The 18,499-nt window shown below is 41.1% G+C and overlaps 1 long non-coding RNA gene across 1 annotated transcript; it reads left to right on the forward strand.

The window, feature by feature from the left end:
• The first annotated feature begins 700 nt into the window (after window positions 1-700).
• On the forward strand, window positions 701-17,433 carry LOC129015695 (uncharacterized). The gene is made up of 4 exons (XR_008494633.2): window positions 701-733; window positions 12,405-12,468; window positions 16,517-16,715; window positions 17,285-17,433. It is a non-coding gene; the product is annotated as an uncharacterized LOC129015695 (long non-coding RNA).
• The last annotated feature ends 1,066 nt before the right edge of the window (window positions 17,434-18,499 follow it).

The raw sequence follows: 18,499 nt of genomic DNA on the forward strand, positions 1-18,499 counted from the left end.
TACACTGGGTGCTCCATACATGTAAGTTTGAGACATTGTAAGAGCAGAGAAATCAAAAAGCAAGTAGGATGCAACCAAACTGAATGTCTATCATTGAAGCCAGGAAAGTATATGATGTAGATGATGAGGGCAGGCTGGACACAGATAATACGGAGTTCTGGAGCTAACTGGAAAGCCAATGCTCAATTGAAACACATTTACAATTTAGAATTTCAATCTCTGTAAGGGACAAACAAAATAAACACCAAGACTGCTAGTTCACAAACCCTGCAAAGCAAATGAAACATTTATGTTTCAGGCGAGACCACAACTGTGAGCCATGAGATGCAGTTACCCAGTTCTGGGTGTTCCCATGAATTAGGGTTCTGGGGAAAGGAAGCCCCATGGTGCTCTCCCACCACGTCCCCCCCACTCAGCACCCTCTCTCTCCCAAAGCCAAGAGAACTGAAGGGCCTTTGAGTCCATGCCTCTCTTTTAATTTCAAAACTGAACATGACCACTCTTTATTTTTAATCTTCCCTTCCCCTAGTCTATGCCTTCAAGCAGCTTTTCTGGGGAGAGAGTGTTGGCGCCCACACTGGCAGATCTGAGTCCCTGGCCACATGCCCGCTGTGATGAGGATGTTGCCATGCTCACCCACCCCAGCAGCCTGGAATCCAGCCTTTAGAGGGGCTCACTTGAGAACTGTCAGCATGATGAGGAGAGTGGAAGTCAAGTCCCACAGGTGACCAAGGTGAGGACAAGGCACCCTCCATCCTTGCCTCCTCTTTAGAAATGAGCATGCCTTATGTCTGGTTGGAGAATCTATAACAAAGGACTTGACTTGAGGGAGAAGTAGGGGCTTACAATGGTCATCACCATATATTGAATGCTCCCCAAGTGCCAGCACTCTTTGTCCACTCTCCAAAGAAGAAAGCTGCTTAGAGAGGTCAAGGAACTTGCCTAGAGTCACAAAATTAATAGGTGGATAGCATTTTAATCTTGCTCAGTATAAATTCAGAACTACAACTTAGTCATCATACTATAATGCCTACCAGGAGAAAGAATGCATTGATGAGCTGGCATGGATGTCCTGATCCATTTGACAATCATATTTATTATTGTTAATTGTTACAGAATTACCTGATCCATACATCAATTTTCTATCAATTTGATTGGTATCATGGTCTTAAAACATGTCCAGTTCCTTGATGCTCATCCCATCAAGAGGTAGAGACTAATTTCCCTTCTCCTTGAATATGGTCTGGCTTCTAATGAGTAGAATGTGGCATAAATAATGTATTGTGATGTCGAGGCTAGGTTAGGAAAAGCTGTAGAACTTCTACATGGCTCTATGTCTTGCAATGCTCATTCTTGAAACCCAGCCACCATGCTGTGAGGAAGCTCAAGTCACACAGAAGCCATGGGGAGGTGCTCCTTCTGATAACCCCTGCTAAAGTCCCACCCAGCAGCCAGCAACAATCACTAGATATGTGAGTGGGAAAGCCTTTGAGATGACCTCAGTCCCAGCACCATCTAATTGCAACCAGGGAGGGATTCTGAGCAAGAACCACATAGCTGATCCCAGTTAATTTCCAGAACAGTGAAAGATAACAATAAATGATTGCCATTAGAAATGGTTAGTGTGAATTAGTTCCTGTAAAACATGATCACTCCTTAAACTCTGGCAAAAAAAAAAATTAAATTAAAAATTAGCTGCTTGACTTGTCTGATTTGACTCCAAAATGAATAAACTTCACTCTTATAAAACTTTGTCTGGGAGACTTTCCACTTGCCTTTCTGAGAGTGCTTTTACGTTTAAATAATATGGATGACAATGATGATGATTCATGTTACTACTTCTTGAGGGCTAAGGTCTCTACCTGCATTATTTTATTTTATTTTATTCTTTTTTTCTTTTTTTGCTTAAAAACAACATAGTATTGTCATTTTCTTTTCCTTTCTTTCTTTCTTTTTCTTTTTTCTTTTTTTTTTTTTTTTTTTTTTTTTGAGATGGAGTTTTGCTCTTGTTGCCCAGGCTGGAATGCAGTGGCACAATCTCAGCTCACCACAACCTCTGCCTCCTGGGTTCAAATGATTCTCCTGCCTCAGCCTCCCGAGTAGCTGGGATTACAGGCACCTGACACCATGCCTGGCTAATTTTTTGTATTTTTTTTTTTTTTTAGTAGAGACAGGGTTTCTTCATGTTGGTCAGGCTGGTCTCAAACTCCCGACCTCAGGTGATCTGCCCACCTTGGCCTCTCAAAGTGCTGGGATTACAGGCGTGAGCCACTGCGCACAGCCAGCAGTATTGTCATTTTCATTTTTGGAACTGAGCTCGAGTAGTTAAGTTGTCCAGAGGGGTCGGGCATGGTGACTCACACCTGTAATTCCAGCACTTTGGGAGGCAGATAGGGAAGATCACTTGAGGCCAGGAGTTCAGGACCAACCTGGAAAACATGATGATACCCTGTCTTTATTATTTTTTAAAAATCATCCAGAACACACAGCTAGGAGGCTGCAAGGGTGAGGTCTTTATTGATTCATTGATTCAACATGTATTTTGGAGCCCCTGCAATACATTACTCTCCACGCCAGGCCCTAAGAAGAAGACAGATGAGGCTTTTGCACTTGTACTCCAGCGTAGCAAACAGGTGATAAGAAAACAAACCAGTAAGTAAATATCTTAATCTATCAGGGCTACTATAATTTTAAAAAACCATAGTCTGAAGGCATAAACAACAGAAATTTATTTTCTCACAGTTCTAGAGGCTGGGAAGTCCAAGACCAAGGCATTGAGTAATTTGGCTCCCTAGTGAGGGCTCTCTTTCTGGCTTACAGACAGCCACCTTCTCACCGTATCATCAAGGGGCAGAGAAAAAGAGCTCTCATTTCTCTTCACCTTCTTATAATGAATCACATCCCATCATGGTGCACCATCCTTATGACCTCGTCTAAACCTAATGACTGCCCAAAGTCCCCACCTCCAACTACCATCACATTGAGGATAAGGGCTTCAACATCTGAACTTTGGAGGAACATAAACATTCAACTCATAGCAATAAAAATGGCATTGCTAATCATTGGTATGAGGAAAAACAGTGATGCACTTTGTGGAATTAAGGTAAGTGTCTGTCTTCAATCTGGTGGTTGGCCACAGCCTCTCTGAGAAAATGGACTTTGAAGGACATGATGTGGGATCTGCACCGTGTGATCCTGGAGAAAGAGCATCCCAGGCAGCAGAAACACTGAGAGGAAAGGTAGGGTTTGGGGAAAGGCTTGGTACCTTCAAGGAACAGCGCATGCACACACACACACACACACACACACACACACACACACACAAAAGAGGACAGCATAACAATGAACAAGAAAAACAGGATATGAGATGAGGTCAAAGAAGGAGGCTGCAGCCAGATCACACAGGGCCTCGTTGACCAAGGTAACAAATGTGGATGTGTTTAAATAAAAATGTGAAATTTGGAAGTTTTTTTTTTAATAGGGTAGTGTTATGGTTTGGCTGTGTCGCCACCCAAATCTCATCTTGAATTGTAGCTCCCATAATTCCCACATATTGTGGGAGGGACCCAGTAGGAGATAATTGAATCATGGAGGCAGTTTCCCCCATACTGTTCTCATGCTAGTAAAGAAGTCTCACAAGTCCTGTGGTTTTATAAGGGGTTTCCCCTTTCGCTTCTCTTTTCTCTCTCCTCTCTCATTCTCTCTTGCTTGCCACCATGTACGATGTGCCTTTTGCCTTCCACCATGATTGTGAGACCTCCCCAGCTATGTGGAACTGTGAGTCCACTAAACCACTCTTTCTTTATAAGTTACCCAGTCTTGGATATGTCTTTATCAGCTGCATGAAAATGGACTACTATAGGTAGTGACATGATCTGGTTAACTTTTAAAAAGTATCATTTCTGGCTGTTCCATGGACCAAATCAAGTAGGGGAAAAGTGGACTGAGAGACTCCAGTCAGGGTCACCAAGGAACACATAGCTAGACAATATAACTCCTGAACACAACTGAGCTTACAACACCTAGGATTCAGAGTTTGAGCTGCTTTGCCCAGAGCAATATCTATCTAGAAGTGATCATCCTTCTACTGTAGCAGCAGGAGATTGACAAGCCAGTACTTAGAAAGGCCAGAATGACTAGGTTCTGAATTCAGGAAGAGGGAGTGGATAGGCGGCCGTGAAAAGGAGAGGGCAGCCATTATCATTTCCATTAATTAAAAGAAGAAAAGGAAATTAAATGAAGTAGGCATCTGATTCAAGAAGTTAGGAAAGGAAATGAAAGCACAATATGAGACTGTATGCTAGCTCACTGGAAAATCTTGATGAAATGGATGCTTTTCTGGGAAATAATTACTAAAATTCATTCAAGAAATAATATAATCTTAAATGAAGTAGCAGAGGGATTAAGAACAGGCTCTGCCATCAGATGGATATGGGTTTTAATCCATTCTTCATGTCTTACTAACTGTGGGAATTTAGGCAACAGTCAATATCTTCACTTCTAAAACAGGGATAGACTGGATACAGTGGCTCACATTTGTAATCCCAGAACTTTGGGAGGACAAGTTGGGAGGATCCCTTGAGCCCAGAGGTTTGCAGCTGCAGTGTGCTATGATGGTGCCACTGAACTCCAGCCTGGGTGACAGAATGAGACCCTGTCTCAAAAGAAATAAGTAAGTAAATAAATAATCAGGGATAAAACAGTCCCTGCCTAGAAATAAATGTAACTAGAAATGTGCATAACATATATAGAGAAATAACAAAAGTTCATCAAGGGAATTTAAAACAAGATTAGATAAATGAAATTAAGGAATGATTATTTAATAATGTCAATTCTTCCTAAATAAATGCATGGGTTTGATGCAGTTCTAATAAAAATCCCCATACAATTAATTTTATTTTTGTTATATATGATTTCCTTTGATGAGCAGGGGAAGAATTTGACAAAATGATTATAAAATTTGACTAGAAGAATGAATGGACAAAATAGCCAAGAGCAATTTGAAAGTCAAGAATAATTAGGGAACTGTATTATTCCGTTTTCATGCCACTGATAAAGACATACCCAAGACTGGGCAATTTACAAAAGAAAGAGGTTGAATGGGCTTACAGTTCCACATGGCCTGGGGGGGCCTCACAATCATGGCGAACGCAAGGAGGAGCAAGTCACATCTTACATGGAAGGCAGTAGGCAAAGAGAGAGAGCTTGTGCAGGGAAACTCCCCTTTTTAAAAACCATCAGATCTCATGAGACTTATTCACTATCATGAGAACAGCATGGGAAAGACCTGCCCCCATTATTCAATTACTTCCTACTGGGTCCCTCCCACAACACATGGGAATTCAAGATGAGATTTGGGTGGGGACACAGCCAAACCATATCAGGAACACTCTGAATATAGGTATTAAAATGGACTATAATTGTTCAAAGATTAAAATAGCATAGTACATAAATACTGTAACATAGATTAATATGATAAATATTGTAGCATAAACTCATGTGCTCTATGGATCTATGGGACTATGTAAACAATAATTGCAACATAAACAATGGAATAGTACAGATAGCTCCAAGATAATCTTTCATGTACCTGACTTTATTAGATAATGAAAGTCTTCATACAAGTCTATGGAAAAAGAACTAGCATTCAATAAATGACCGTGGGACAACTGATTAATATTTGAAGGGAATAAATAAAGCAAAATTAAATCTTCATCTCATACTATAGATCAATGTAAATTCCAGATTAATTAAAGAGTATAAAATAATTTAAAAGTTAATGAAAACTAATAAACAATCCAGACAAAGTTCTGGCACCTTGATCACTTAATCACAGACATCTAATCCTTTGCTGTATCTGTGCTGGAAATTACAGAAGGCTGGCACCCATATATTTGAAACTTTAAAATATTTATACTCAATATAGAATGGATGAAACAAAATTCAAAAATGGATATTTGGTGGGTGTTGGGGATCAATATAAAAGGAAATAAATATTTACTTAATCTGATCAAGGAGCAGTAGAGGGAAAAGGGACCTTTAAGAATAAGAAATAGGCTGAGTGCAGCGGTTCATGCCTGTAATCCCAACACTTTGGGAGGCCAAGGCAGGTGGATTGCTGGAGACCAGGAGTTTGAGACCAGCCTGGCCAACATGGGAAAAACCCTTCTCTACTAAAATACCGAAATTAGGTGGTGTTGGGGCAGGTGCCTGTAATCCCAGCTACTCAAGAGACTGAGGCAGGAGAATTGCTTGAACCCAGCTGGTGGAGGTTGCAGTGAGCCGAGATCACACAACTGCACTCCAGCCTGGGTGACGAAGCCAGGCTCTGTCTCAAAAAAAAAAAAAAAAAAAAAGAAAGAAATCAGAATGATAGTTAAGAAGAATAAATTAATTTAAAAATAAGAGATTATTATGCATAACTTCATGCTGATAAATTAGAAAATGTTGATGAAATAGATTATTGAAAAACATATATGGCCAAAAAAATGATTCCAAAAGAAGAAATAAAAAATCTGAGTAAAGCCATGGAGAAAACCAAAAAATTATTCAAAGAATGGCAGTGGGCTCAGGTGGTTTCATGGATGAAATCCTAATGTTGTTTGGAAAAACTGCCGGGAGTTATTGGAATCCATACTTCAATGTCTCATCCACAAGGCATCTTGGGGACCCATGGGAGCTAGGCAGGTGACTAAGGAGCGATCTTCAGGCAGAAGATCATAAGGTGGGCTGGGGACTGCAGTAAACAGAGGCAGGCATGCTTCATCAAATGTAGATGCTACTCTCCTCCAACCAATTGCCAGCAGGAATGTGGGCCCACATTCAATTCATTTCAGTGTAAATTGCAAAACCAGGTAGGCACAACAAAACATCAGAACCTGTGAGCTATCAGCTTGCACATTCTCCTGAAGATGCTAAAAATGCGGAAGGGTTTAGGGAAAGGCAACCCCCATAACATTATCTGGAATCACTTGTGAAGCTGTTTCTCCAAAGAGATAATTACCCTAGTCAGTCCTTCAAGGTGGGATATTTTGCTCAATAACTTTGGGTCAGTACTGAGGCAAGCCAACTGAGTAACAAAGTATAAATATTTCACCTTGTGATGTGTAGCAAAAAGGAAAAAAAAAATAAACGTTTTACCTTTTACTTCAATCTGAGCACTTCTCAGGTTATGGCAAAGGGAGGCCAGGCTATTTTGAACAAATAATTCATTCAACAAATAATTATTGAGCACCCACTATGTGTTATGTGCTATTATGAGTATAGGGCTAGTGTAGTGAATAAAATAGAAAAATTCTCTACCCTATGGAACTTTATGCTTTAAAGACTGAAAAAAATGAACAAGAGGAACCCAGGGTCTTCCAGTCATTTTCAATGTTAAGAACCTTACTTTCGTAATTAGAACTCATGTGCAGGCATTCAAAAGCCCAATCTGGAGGCAATAGGATGTCTGGTACTTGCTTCAGAATGATAGTTAATGGAGCATAGACATGACAAGATTGGCCATGAGTCAGTCACTGTTGCAGCCAGCAATGGTTACAAGGGCATCCATTCATTCTGCTTTTCTGCCCATTTTGTATATGTTTGGAAATTTCTCATAATAAAAATATTTTTAAAGTCCAATTTAGTTGAAATCTAAACTACAACCTCCCATTCCATTCAAAGCCTTTCCCTCTGTCCAGTTCTAGCCTGACCATCAGTGGAGAGCCTCCACTAGTGGGAATGAGAGGAGGGATGTCCTCTCATTTTCCTTTTTCTGTTGAAGGTTCCCCTGGGGCTGAAATGGGAGGGTGGCATCTGGGGTTTGGTAGAGGGTGAGAGGTGAAAGTCTTACTTAGATGGTGCAATCAGTGGTTCTATTTTGTTTTGTTGTTATTTTGATTTTTGAGACAGTCTTGCTCTGTCGCCCAGGCTGGAGTGCAGTGCCATGATCTCGGCTCACTGCAACCTCCACCTCCCGAGTTCAAGCGATTCTCCTGCATCAGCCGCCCTAGTAGCTGAGATTACAGGCATGCGCCACCATGCCCAGCTAATTTTTTTGTAGTTTTAGTAGTGACGGGATTTCCCATATTGGCCAGAATGGTCTCAAACTCCCAGCCCCAAGTGATCTGCCCACCTCAGCCTCCCAAAGTGCAGGGATTACAGGTGTGAGCCACAGTGCCCAGCCTATGGTTCTATTTTGGCAGCTGCTCTCTGACATCCATATGCTGTTCTCTTGTGGGCATGGTCCCATGAAGAGAGCTTGAGCTCAGTTACTTTCTCAGCATCTACTTGGTACTCCGCACATCTCTGCTACACCACATCCTGGAAGTGGAAGCTGCTTTGTGATGCTCTTTCCTCCTGCTCTGCTGTGGAAGGTGGTTCCAACCAACCCCTTGCTATCATAGTTCTACAGGTAGAATCCAGGCACTGGCCTCCATGTTCAGGTGTTCATGTGTGCCCCAAACACCAGACAACACTTGCCAATTTCTCCCCAGTAGTCCCACCCGATGTTCTGCTGGAACCCACTGCTCTCTTCTAGGTGCCAACCTAGAGTCTCCACAGCTCAGCAAGCATCAGGGAGTAGGATGTCAGTCTCCCCTAATCTCTCCAATAAGCTAATTGGGCTTCTTCTTACTTGCTTGGTGGGCAAATGCTACTCCCTCTTCTATCATGGGGATGGAATAAGAAAAATCCAAAGTACCTTCCTCCCACAGCCATTTCTCCCACCTCATTGAACTCCAGCCTTCAGTCTAGATCGTCGAGATGGGAGTCATCAGAGTGGGGACCACAGGACCCACTTGGCCATCTCTTGGTAAATGCTAGAGAGTCATTTGGCAGCTCTTTGGCTCTGGATGTGGGAATATTTCATGCTTATTGTTTTCACCTTTGAGGCTTTGGCCAACATTCCAAGCCACTAGGAAGAGCCCCAAACTACATTCGATTTCACTTCGTTTTAGGAAGGTTTCCAAAGTGGTTTTAAGCTTCTTAGTTGTCTATTTGAGGTATTTATCTCATCTCTCAATAAAGACACCTTTTGAATCTCTAACTGCCTCTTGGGTCATTTTGTTTTCCTGTTGTGTAAGTCTCAGGGAAACTGATTAACCACGTAATAGCCGTTTGTTATTCTGAAGGTGGCAGATTAAAGCAAATCTCATTAAGAGCCAGCTTCCTTGGCATCATACTTCTATTTATAGCTGCAGCTGACATTTATTGAACACTTAATACGTGCCAGGCACTGTGTTAAGCACTTATGTGTATTACCATATGTAATCCTCATTACAGAAGGAGGTTTCATTGACCAAAGAGACAGCTTCTATTACTATCCATATTTTATTTATGAGGAAAAAGTGACACTGAAAGATTACATTTCTCAAGGTCACACAACAGATGATGCAATTAGGGCTCTAAACCAAGCTTCTCTACCCCCACGTCCCATTTTCTCTACCAATACTGTCTGCCATGCTGCAAGTGCAGTGTCTGATGCTTCCATAGATGCAAGTTTTTCTCCTAAAACATGTTCTGGATTAGAGATGAACAAAAGTTCTTTCTCCTGGTTCTTCTGGCAAAGTTTGTCCAAGACACAATTTGGGGGATCTTTATCCTGAGTCTGGTTTCTAAAGTCAGGTCTTGGGGAAATGGCCAATTTCACAACCTCCCCATCTCATAACTTAATCTGGGTGGTGAGAAGAAGAGCAAAGCCCTAGGGAAGCTTGGAGCCTAAGTCTTGCCATCTTCTGGGTCTGTGCTACTATTTCTTTTCCCATAGAGCAGAGCCAAGGCACGGATGTACCACTAAGAAACAAAACAAAACCCAGATTTGACCACATCATTCCCTGCTTAAAACCTCTCAATGTTCCCCATAGTTTTCAGAAAACAGTCATATTCCTTAACATCCAAGACATCAATACAATATCTCTTGCCTGAGTTAATGCCACCACCTCCTAATTCATCTCCAAGCCTTTACTCTTGCTTGTGCCATCCACTCCGTGGCTAGAGTGAAATCTCTGAACTGCAAATCAGATCATGTTAACTCCCTTGCTTAAAATTGTGCAATGGCTTCACCCTGCAAAAGAATTAACACCCAAACTTCATTTAGCCTGGCCAACTAGGTCTATACAATCTGGCCACAGTCCACTTCCCTAACCTGATTCTCTACCATTTTTCTTCTTGTTTATCATTTGTCTACCACTTGACCCTTTCTGTTTTTCAACAAGCTGCATTCATGATCCTTCTGTTGGGGATATCTTTTTCTAGATTCTCTTAGAACTGACTCCTCCTTCACTATTGACTTTTCTCAACTCAGAAACCACCTCCCCAGAATGCCCCACTGACCATGCTACCTAAAGCAGTCCTTCTACTGCCAAGATTGGTCACATTGTATCAACATTGCTTACATTTATTTTTTGCAGCATTTTTCACTACCTGCATTTTTTTGTTTGTTTGTTTTGTTGGTTGGTTTCATGTTTACTGGCTATCTCCCTCACCTAAAATATAAGCTCTTTCAAGGCAGGGAATCTATCTGTCTTGCTCATTGCTGTACCCTTAGAACCTACAGCAGTGCTTAGCAAATAAGTAGATCTTAGTAGATATTTGTTGAATGATCTAACATGGCTAAAAGTCCCTGAATAATTTGGAATCTGTATATCTGTAATGCACAGTGAATATCTATTATTCTTTACTTCCTACCATTTATCCAACCTTTTTCTGGTAACAGCACCCTCGATTTTCTCTAAAACATCATCCTTTATGCTACTGTCTGTCCACATGGATTAAAATAAGGCCGGTTTTCCTTCCTATATGCCCAGAGATTGGAAAGGTAGCCCAAACCTAGAAATCAGTGAATTCCATTTTGTGTCCATTATGATTGGTTCAGGTGGGTATGAACTAAATGAGTCAATGAGAAAGCAGCCCCAAGACACTTACCGTAACTGTTGGTGGAGAGAAGTCCTCTTTCTCCTAGGATTGCTCAGCTGATAAGATGCAAGCCAGGAGCTCTTGGTGCTTCAGAAGACAGCCTGCTAAGTGCAGAGGGGGGAGGTCTGAGATGGAGAGAGACGGACCCCAGAAGCTATAGATATATACCTTTGGACTTTTAAGTTACACATATTAATTGATTACTTCTGTTTGTCTTATATACTTTAAGTTGGATTTCTGTTAACTGTTACTAGAGGCTTATGACCAATAGACTACCTCTCTAATTTCACGTCTCCTTGCCTGAATAAATTAGGAATTGTGCTCATCTGCTAAACTTGAAAAGGAGTGAAATAGGTTAAAGAGTCTGTTTTCATCATGTAATGAGAAATGTGGAGATAAAAGCTTTTGGCCTGTAGTAGTAGTGCCATAACGCTATCAGGGACTCCGGCTTCTTTCAGTATATCTCTGTTGCCCACGCTGGAGTGCAATGATATAGGATTATAGCTCACTGCAGCCTCCATGTCTGGGGCTCAAGTGACCTTCCCACCTTGGCCTCCCAAATAATCAGGATTACAGACATACTCCAGCATACCTGGCAAAAAAAAAAAAAAAAAAAAGAACTTTTAAAGATGAGAGGGGATCTTGCTATGTTGCTCAGGATGTACTCCTGGGCTCAAGTGAGCCTCCCACCTCAGCCTCCTGAATAGTTGGCATTACAAACGTGAGCCACCACACCTGGATCAGGCTTCTTATGTTTTATTTTCAGGTATCCTGAACATGTGCTTGTTACTTTATGTAACAACATGGCTGATATGACTCCACCATTAAGTCCTAGTTCCAGGTAGGAAGAAAGCCAAGAGCAAAAGGTGTCACCTACGTGCTAGCAAAGTCTGTCCAAAAACCTGCTGGGAGGAGATTTTACAGAAAACCCACAGAACAACTTTTGTTTTCACTTTCTTAAATTTTGGTAAAATATATATAATATTTGCCATTGTAAACATTTGTAAGCATACAATTCAGTGGCATTAATCACATTCACAAGGTTGTGCAATCATCACCTCTATTTCTAAAATTGTTTCATGTATCTAACAAAAATTCTGTAACTATTAAGCAATAACTCCTCATTCCTGTCTCCTCTTAGCCCCTGATAAACTCTAATCTACTGTCTGTCTCTGTGCACTTGCCTGTTCTACGTACCTCATATAAATGGAATCATGCTGTATTTGTCCTTTTGCATCGGGCTTATCTTGCTTAGCACAATGTCTTCAAGATTCATCCATGTTGTGACATGTATCTGAACGTCACTCCTTTTTATGGCCGAATAATATTCCACTCTATGTATATACCACATTATGTTTATCCATTTGTCTGTTGATGAATACTTGGGTTGTTCTCACGTTTTAGCCATTATCTACACTGCAATTTTTTATTACATTGTATCAGTCAGAATTTTATGACAAAACCATCCTTTTCTGTAAGGAAAACTGAACAGTGTAACTTTATTTCAGCTAGGGAGAGTGTCCCCAGTCACAATTGGAGTCTTATGTAAGAAGAAATAAGGAAGGCTACTGGGTAAGTAACTAGAAGATTCTGTAACAATCCACTTTTTTTTTTTGCCAGCGAATATCATTATTTAAAAAATATATATTTAGAGGGTACAAATGCAGTTTTCTTTCATGCATATATTGCATAGGGGCGAAGTAGTGTACCCATCACCCAAATAGTAGTGTACCCATCACCCAAATAGTAAATATTGTACCCAATAGGTAATTTTTTAGCCCTCACCCCCCTCCTACCTTCTTTTGGAGTCTCCAAAGTCCATTTTTTCTACTTTGTATGTCCACGTGTACCCATTGTTTAACTCTCACTTGTAAGTGAGAACATGTGGCATTAGACTTTCTGTTTCCGAGTTATTTTAGTGAGGGTAATGACCTCCAATTTTATCCATATTGCTGCAAAAGACATAATTTCATTCTTTTTTATGGATGCATAGTATTCTATGGCATATATATATATATATATACATACATACATATATATATATCACATTTTCCTTATCCAATCCTCCATTGATGGACACTTTGGTTCACTTCATATTTTTGTATTGTGAATAGAGCTGCAAAAAACATACAAGTGCGGGTATCTTTTTGACATAATTATTTATTTCCCTTTGGGTATATACCCAGTATACCCAGTAGTGGGATTGCTGATCAAACAGCAGAATAGTAGTCCTATTTTGAGCTCTTTAAGAAATCTTTTTATCTTTTCTTTTTTTTTTTTTTTTTTTTTAGACAGAGTCTTGCTCTGTCATCCAGGCTGGGGTGCAGTATTGCAATCTCAGCTCACTGCAGCCTCTCTGCCTCCTGGGTTCAAGTGATTCTCCTGCTTCAGCCTCCCAAGAAGCCGGCACTACAAGCACATGCCACCACACCTGGCTAATTTTTCTATTTTTAGTAGAGATGGGGCTTCACCATGTTGGCCAGGCTGGTCTCAAACTCCTGACCTCAAGTGATCCACATGCCTCGGCCTCCCAAAGTGCTGGGATTATAGGCGTGAGCCACTGCGCCCAGCCGAGATATTTTTATACTGTTTTCCATAGAGGCTGTACTAATTTACATTCCCACCAACAGTATGTAAGCATTTCCTTTCCTCTGCATCCTCACCAATATCTGTTATTTTTTGACTTTTTAATAATAGCCATTCTAACTGGAAAAAGATGATATCCCATTGTGGTTTTAATTTGCTTTTCTCTGATAATTAGTCAGCAAATGTCATTCTATATATAGAATACATTTACCTTTACCCAAAGGACATCACCCCCAAAGTCTCATTCACGTAAAAGGTAAGATTTCTGGGCAGCTTGCAGCCCTCTTCAGCAGGTTTGGGTGTGTCCTCTCTTGGTCTAAACTAAAAGACAATTTACTTGCTTCCAGCACATCCATCATTCAATAGTGCAGAAGGAGCCACATAATTAAAAAAAAAAAAAAACTCCTTTTAAAAGCAGAGACTAAAGTACACACAGCAGTCACCCATGTATAGAAGTGATCAACTGAGCAAGAATAACAATATTTCTCTTTCCTAAGAATGGAAGACTTTCCTGGCTAGCAAATCTGTTCCCTTTTCAGAGAGAAACTTCCATATTCATTACTTTTCATCACCCTACTCTCTGCCCCCTGGAAGGTTCTTCTGTGTCCATCTTTCTCCCTAGACTCATCTGAGGTGAAATTGGAAAGGACAAGCTTCCTGTTGGGCTCAAGGATCTTTTAGGAGTTTAGCTGTTTAGGGATTTAATAGTCTCAGGTTGCTGTGTATCAAGCTTGGGAATTGTTTGGGAATGTAGTTCCTTACTATTCCTCCTTGTTGTCTTAGGTAGCATACCCTAGAAGCAGAGCCTTAAGCAGAGATTTAGATGCAAGAGACTTATTGAGAATGTAATCTTTACGAAAAACCCCAAGTGAGTGTGGGAACAAGCATAAGAAAAGACAATGATTCTCCAGTTGTGGTTTCCTAAAGAGCAGCATTAACACCTCTTGAGAACTTGCTGAAAATGAACAACTTCAAGCACCACCCACCTTGGAAACTTTGAGGGTGGAGCCCAATAATGTCTCATTCAACAAGCCTTCTAAGCGATTCTAATGCACACTATGGTTTGGCAACCATAGAGGATGGAGATGAAGCCCAACGAGGATGTGGTAGACTTGGCCTGATCATCGGAAAACTCTGGAGCATAAATTGTATCTCAGAGTTGTCCCTGCCTCTGGCAAGAGGCCAGACTTTTGCACCTTTGTATCTGCAGGGAGAAGGGCTCTAATTCCTTGGGAGAGGCAGCTCCCATCCGCTGAGACCAATTATCCCTGGAAGGGGCAGTTGTGGGTTAGAAAGGTCAGGGCTAGAGGGGTATAAATGAATCAATTCAGTAAAGAGAATCTGAAGAGTGGTGTACCAACAACAACTTCTTCTTCTTCTCCTCCTCCTCCTCCTCCTCCTCCTCCTCCTCCTCCTTCTTCTTCTTCTTCTTCCTCTTCTTTTTCCTCCTCCTTCTCCTCCTCTTCCTCCTTCTCCTCCTCTTCCTCCTTCTTCTCCTCTTCCCCCTTCTGCTCCTCCTCCTCCCCCTCTTCCTTCTCCTCCTCTCTTCTTCTTTGAGACACGGTCTCACTCTATTGCCCAGGCTGGAATGCAGTGGCACCATCATGGCTCACTGCAATCTTGAACTCCCAGGCTCAAAGGACTCTCCTGCCTCAGTCTCCTGAGTAGCTTGGATTACAGGTGTTCACTACCATGCCTGGCTAATTTTAATTTTTTTAAATTTTGTTTATTTATTTATTTTTGGAGAGACAAGGTCTCACTATGTTGCCCGGGCTGGTCTCAAACTCCTGGCCTTAAGTGATTCTCCCACCTCAGCCTAACAAAGTGCTGGGATTACAAGCACAAGCCACTGCATCCAGCCTGCAATTGCTCTTACTGGTCCAGTTGTCTCTGTCCTCTTCTTGAGACTAAGAGTTTCAAGCGATCAAGAGCAATGTCTTTCCTGCTTGTTATTTGCTCATCAGTGCCTGTCACAGGTGTAAATCTTAATAATTACTTAATGCAATTAGTTGATTAAACAAATACTATTTAAATGCCTACTATATCCTGAGTACTATTCTAGGGTCTGATAATTTAGATTTGAACAAGACTAAGCACGTGTTCTCATGGAGTTCTTTGGCTTTAGTTGGGAAGATGACAATAAGCATAAAAACATATATGTGCCTATACACAGTATAATGTCAGATATTGATAAATGCTATGAAGAAAAATGAAGCAGAGTGAGAGTATAGAGAGAAGTATGGGGTGTTATTTTTAGATAGAGCAGTTAAAGAATTCTCTAAGAAGGTGACATTGGAGCTGAGGTATTCATGAAGTGAGGGATTGAACCATGACAATATCTAGTGGCAGCAATTTGTGTGTAAATTCAAAATTATTTTAAAATAAATGTTTCTTACATATAAAGTATATTCAGGGAAGAGCATTTTCAGCACAGGAAATCAATGGGTGAGTCACAGGAAACACCTGGCATTTCTGTATCAATAAAACAGGAGGTAGTTGGAGGAGATGGACAGGTGGCACATTGCTTACTGTTTTTATTTATTTTTGAATTAACTTTAAACTTTTATCAAAACATACATGTATAAGATTTTTAAAATCAGATAGGATAGAAGTGGCTGTAGTGAAAAACAACTGTTCTGGTCCCACCCTGTTTATTCTCATTACTCATTTCATTTTATTTTAGTTCATTTTACCCCAACCTCTCTTCTTCTCTTCTCCAAATATAGATTAGAATATTTTTATTTTTATATTGGTTGTCTTTAATTTTCAATGACCTACTAGATACTCTAGATCTCCTTTTCTCAACTCTAGAAGTATATCTTGGATCAGGATGTTACATCCTACCATTCCTCCCCTCCTTCTACCTCCAATTTCTATCACTGTCTAGAGAGTAGAAACATAACTTCATGTAATTGGGTTCAAAGAGAGAACAGAGGGTTTCAGACACTGAAAGGAAGTTAACAAGACTGAAGTTGAAATGATGATGTGTGAATGTTTTGTAAGCATATTCGGTTTTTAATGCTTTTTTCTATAGGTTGAATCTGAAAGTAGAAAACTCATAACAAGGCTATGTGTGAACATCAAGAGAGAATTCAAGATGGCGGGGATGACACTCTTTAGTCCATGTGTGCCTGGTTTTCATCATCTCCTTGACTAACACACATGTGGGCGCCTTTACCTCTGAAGACTTTTTCTCTTCTAACTGATGATGCTCCATTCTCTTCTGACAAAAGGTAAAGCTGGTTTGGTACCACTGACACCCAGCTTAGTTGGGGTCCAATATCTCCTGAGCCCCATATCCTGCCGTGTTGTCTTCTCCTTCGTGGTCACATTTTACTGCTGATCCCATGGACATCACTGGAGTGGTGCCACAAGTAGATCACATAGACTTTTCACAGCAGTCTTCTGAGGTATCACAGAATTTCCCCCTTTTCTAAGAACTATCCTCCCACAACTCAAAGGGGCTGGTCCTGATGGCTGCGTTTATACTACATGACCCTGAATCGTTGGCCACAGCTTCATGGACCAGGAAGTGGCACGCAACATAAGCCAGGCTGATCAGGTTGTCTCTCCCAGAAATTTTGAATTAGGACTAAAACTTCCCAGTTTAGTCTGGGTGGGTTTCTTAAATAGAGATGACATAAGAACTCAAAATCTAGCTTCTATTTCAAGGATCAAAGAATAGATGAAGCAAAACAATTTTTCAACTAAAAATATGAATAGAGGCAGAGATGCAAAATGAAGTGACTGTCAAGACTCCTGATGGCAATTTTTTTTTTTTTTTTTTTTTTGCTGGTTCCAGCTCCCTGCCGAGGCCTGATTGAACCTCTGCCCTATGGTTCCTTGAAACATCGTCATATTCTTGTACTAAATTCCCCATTTTCTTAAGCTAGCTCTGGTAAGTTTTTGCCATTTACAGTCAAAGTGAACTCACTAATAAAATATTCCCAAGGCATAATCTTCTCCCTGGGGGATGGGAATCATATCTTTGTATTCTCCAAGGTTCTGAGCACATAGGGGAATGCCTTGCACATAGTAGGCACTCGAAAAGCATCTGTTGAATTGAAGCAACTGTCAGTACTCCTTCCTAAATGACACTACCATTTACAGGGATCACTGACCCCTCCAGAGGTATGAGAAGATGGACAGGAAAAAGCATAAATAGATACACCGTGTGAACTACTTCACTAGCTGACAGCCCAATAGAGGAAAACAAAAGTCTTAATAAGAGAATCAGACATCAGTTGCAAGATGTCTAAATGTCTCCTAGTCTTCTGCCAGATAAGTGGGATCAGAAAGGGCTATTAGCAAACGGGAGTCTAGCTCCAACCCTCCCTGGACAGAGCTCTGAATCTCTTGGGTCCCTTATTGATCTGTTGAAAGAGCCCTCTAGTGGTGAAAATGAGGAACGATCTCTAGCCTTACAAGCAGATTCTACGCACCCAGGTCCACACACCCACACATTCAATTGAATGAAAGGATGAGGTCACCACCTAGTAAGTTGGGAGGCATGATAGGGAACTAACTGCGGCCTCCCTGCCTCCACACTCCCACTCCGTTCAGTTGTTCTGACTTGCTCCACATGCAGGCTCGGGACTTCCCACAGTGATCAGGTTGGCCCTGGACTGCAATTCCAAAGAATGAGCCTGCCTCACCAAGTCAGAGGCTCAGGACAAAGCTCCAGTTTTATCACATGTATCCCTTTCTCTTATTCAGCAAAACTGGGTGCATCCTGACCCATAATTGTTACCTTCATCTATCTGAGCTCCTGACCCTTTTCCCCCAACTATCCTTCTGCTGGGCCCCTGGGCACCATAGTCTGCTTGTCTGGGCTTCTGTTGTAGAGCTAAGTGGGTGGAGATGAAGATGCTGCTGTTCCACTGTGGGTCTGGTAAATGGAGAGATTGGGGCATACTGTCCCTTAGCCCAAAGCTCACTCACCTTTCATCAACATGGTCCTTCTTTGAAAGAAGACCTTTCTCACTTCTATCCGAGCAAGAGAAGAATCAAACAGATC

Source organism: Pongo pygmaeus, chromosome 18, assembly GCF_028885625.2.
Source record: "Pongo pygmaeus isolate AG05252 chromosome 18, NHGRI_mPonPyg2-v2.0_pri, whole genome shotgun sequence".
Taxonomy (NCBI): domain Eukaryota; kingdom Metazoa; phylum Chordata; class Mammalia; order Primates; family Hominidae; genus Pongo; species Pongo pygmaeus.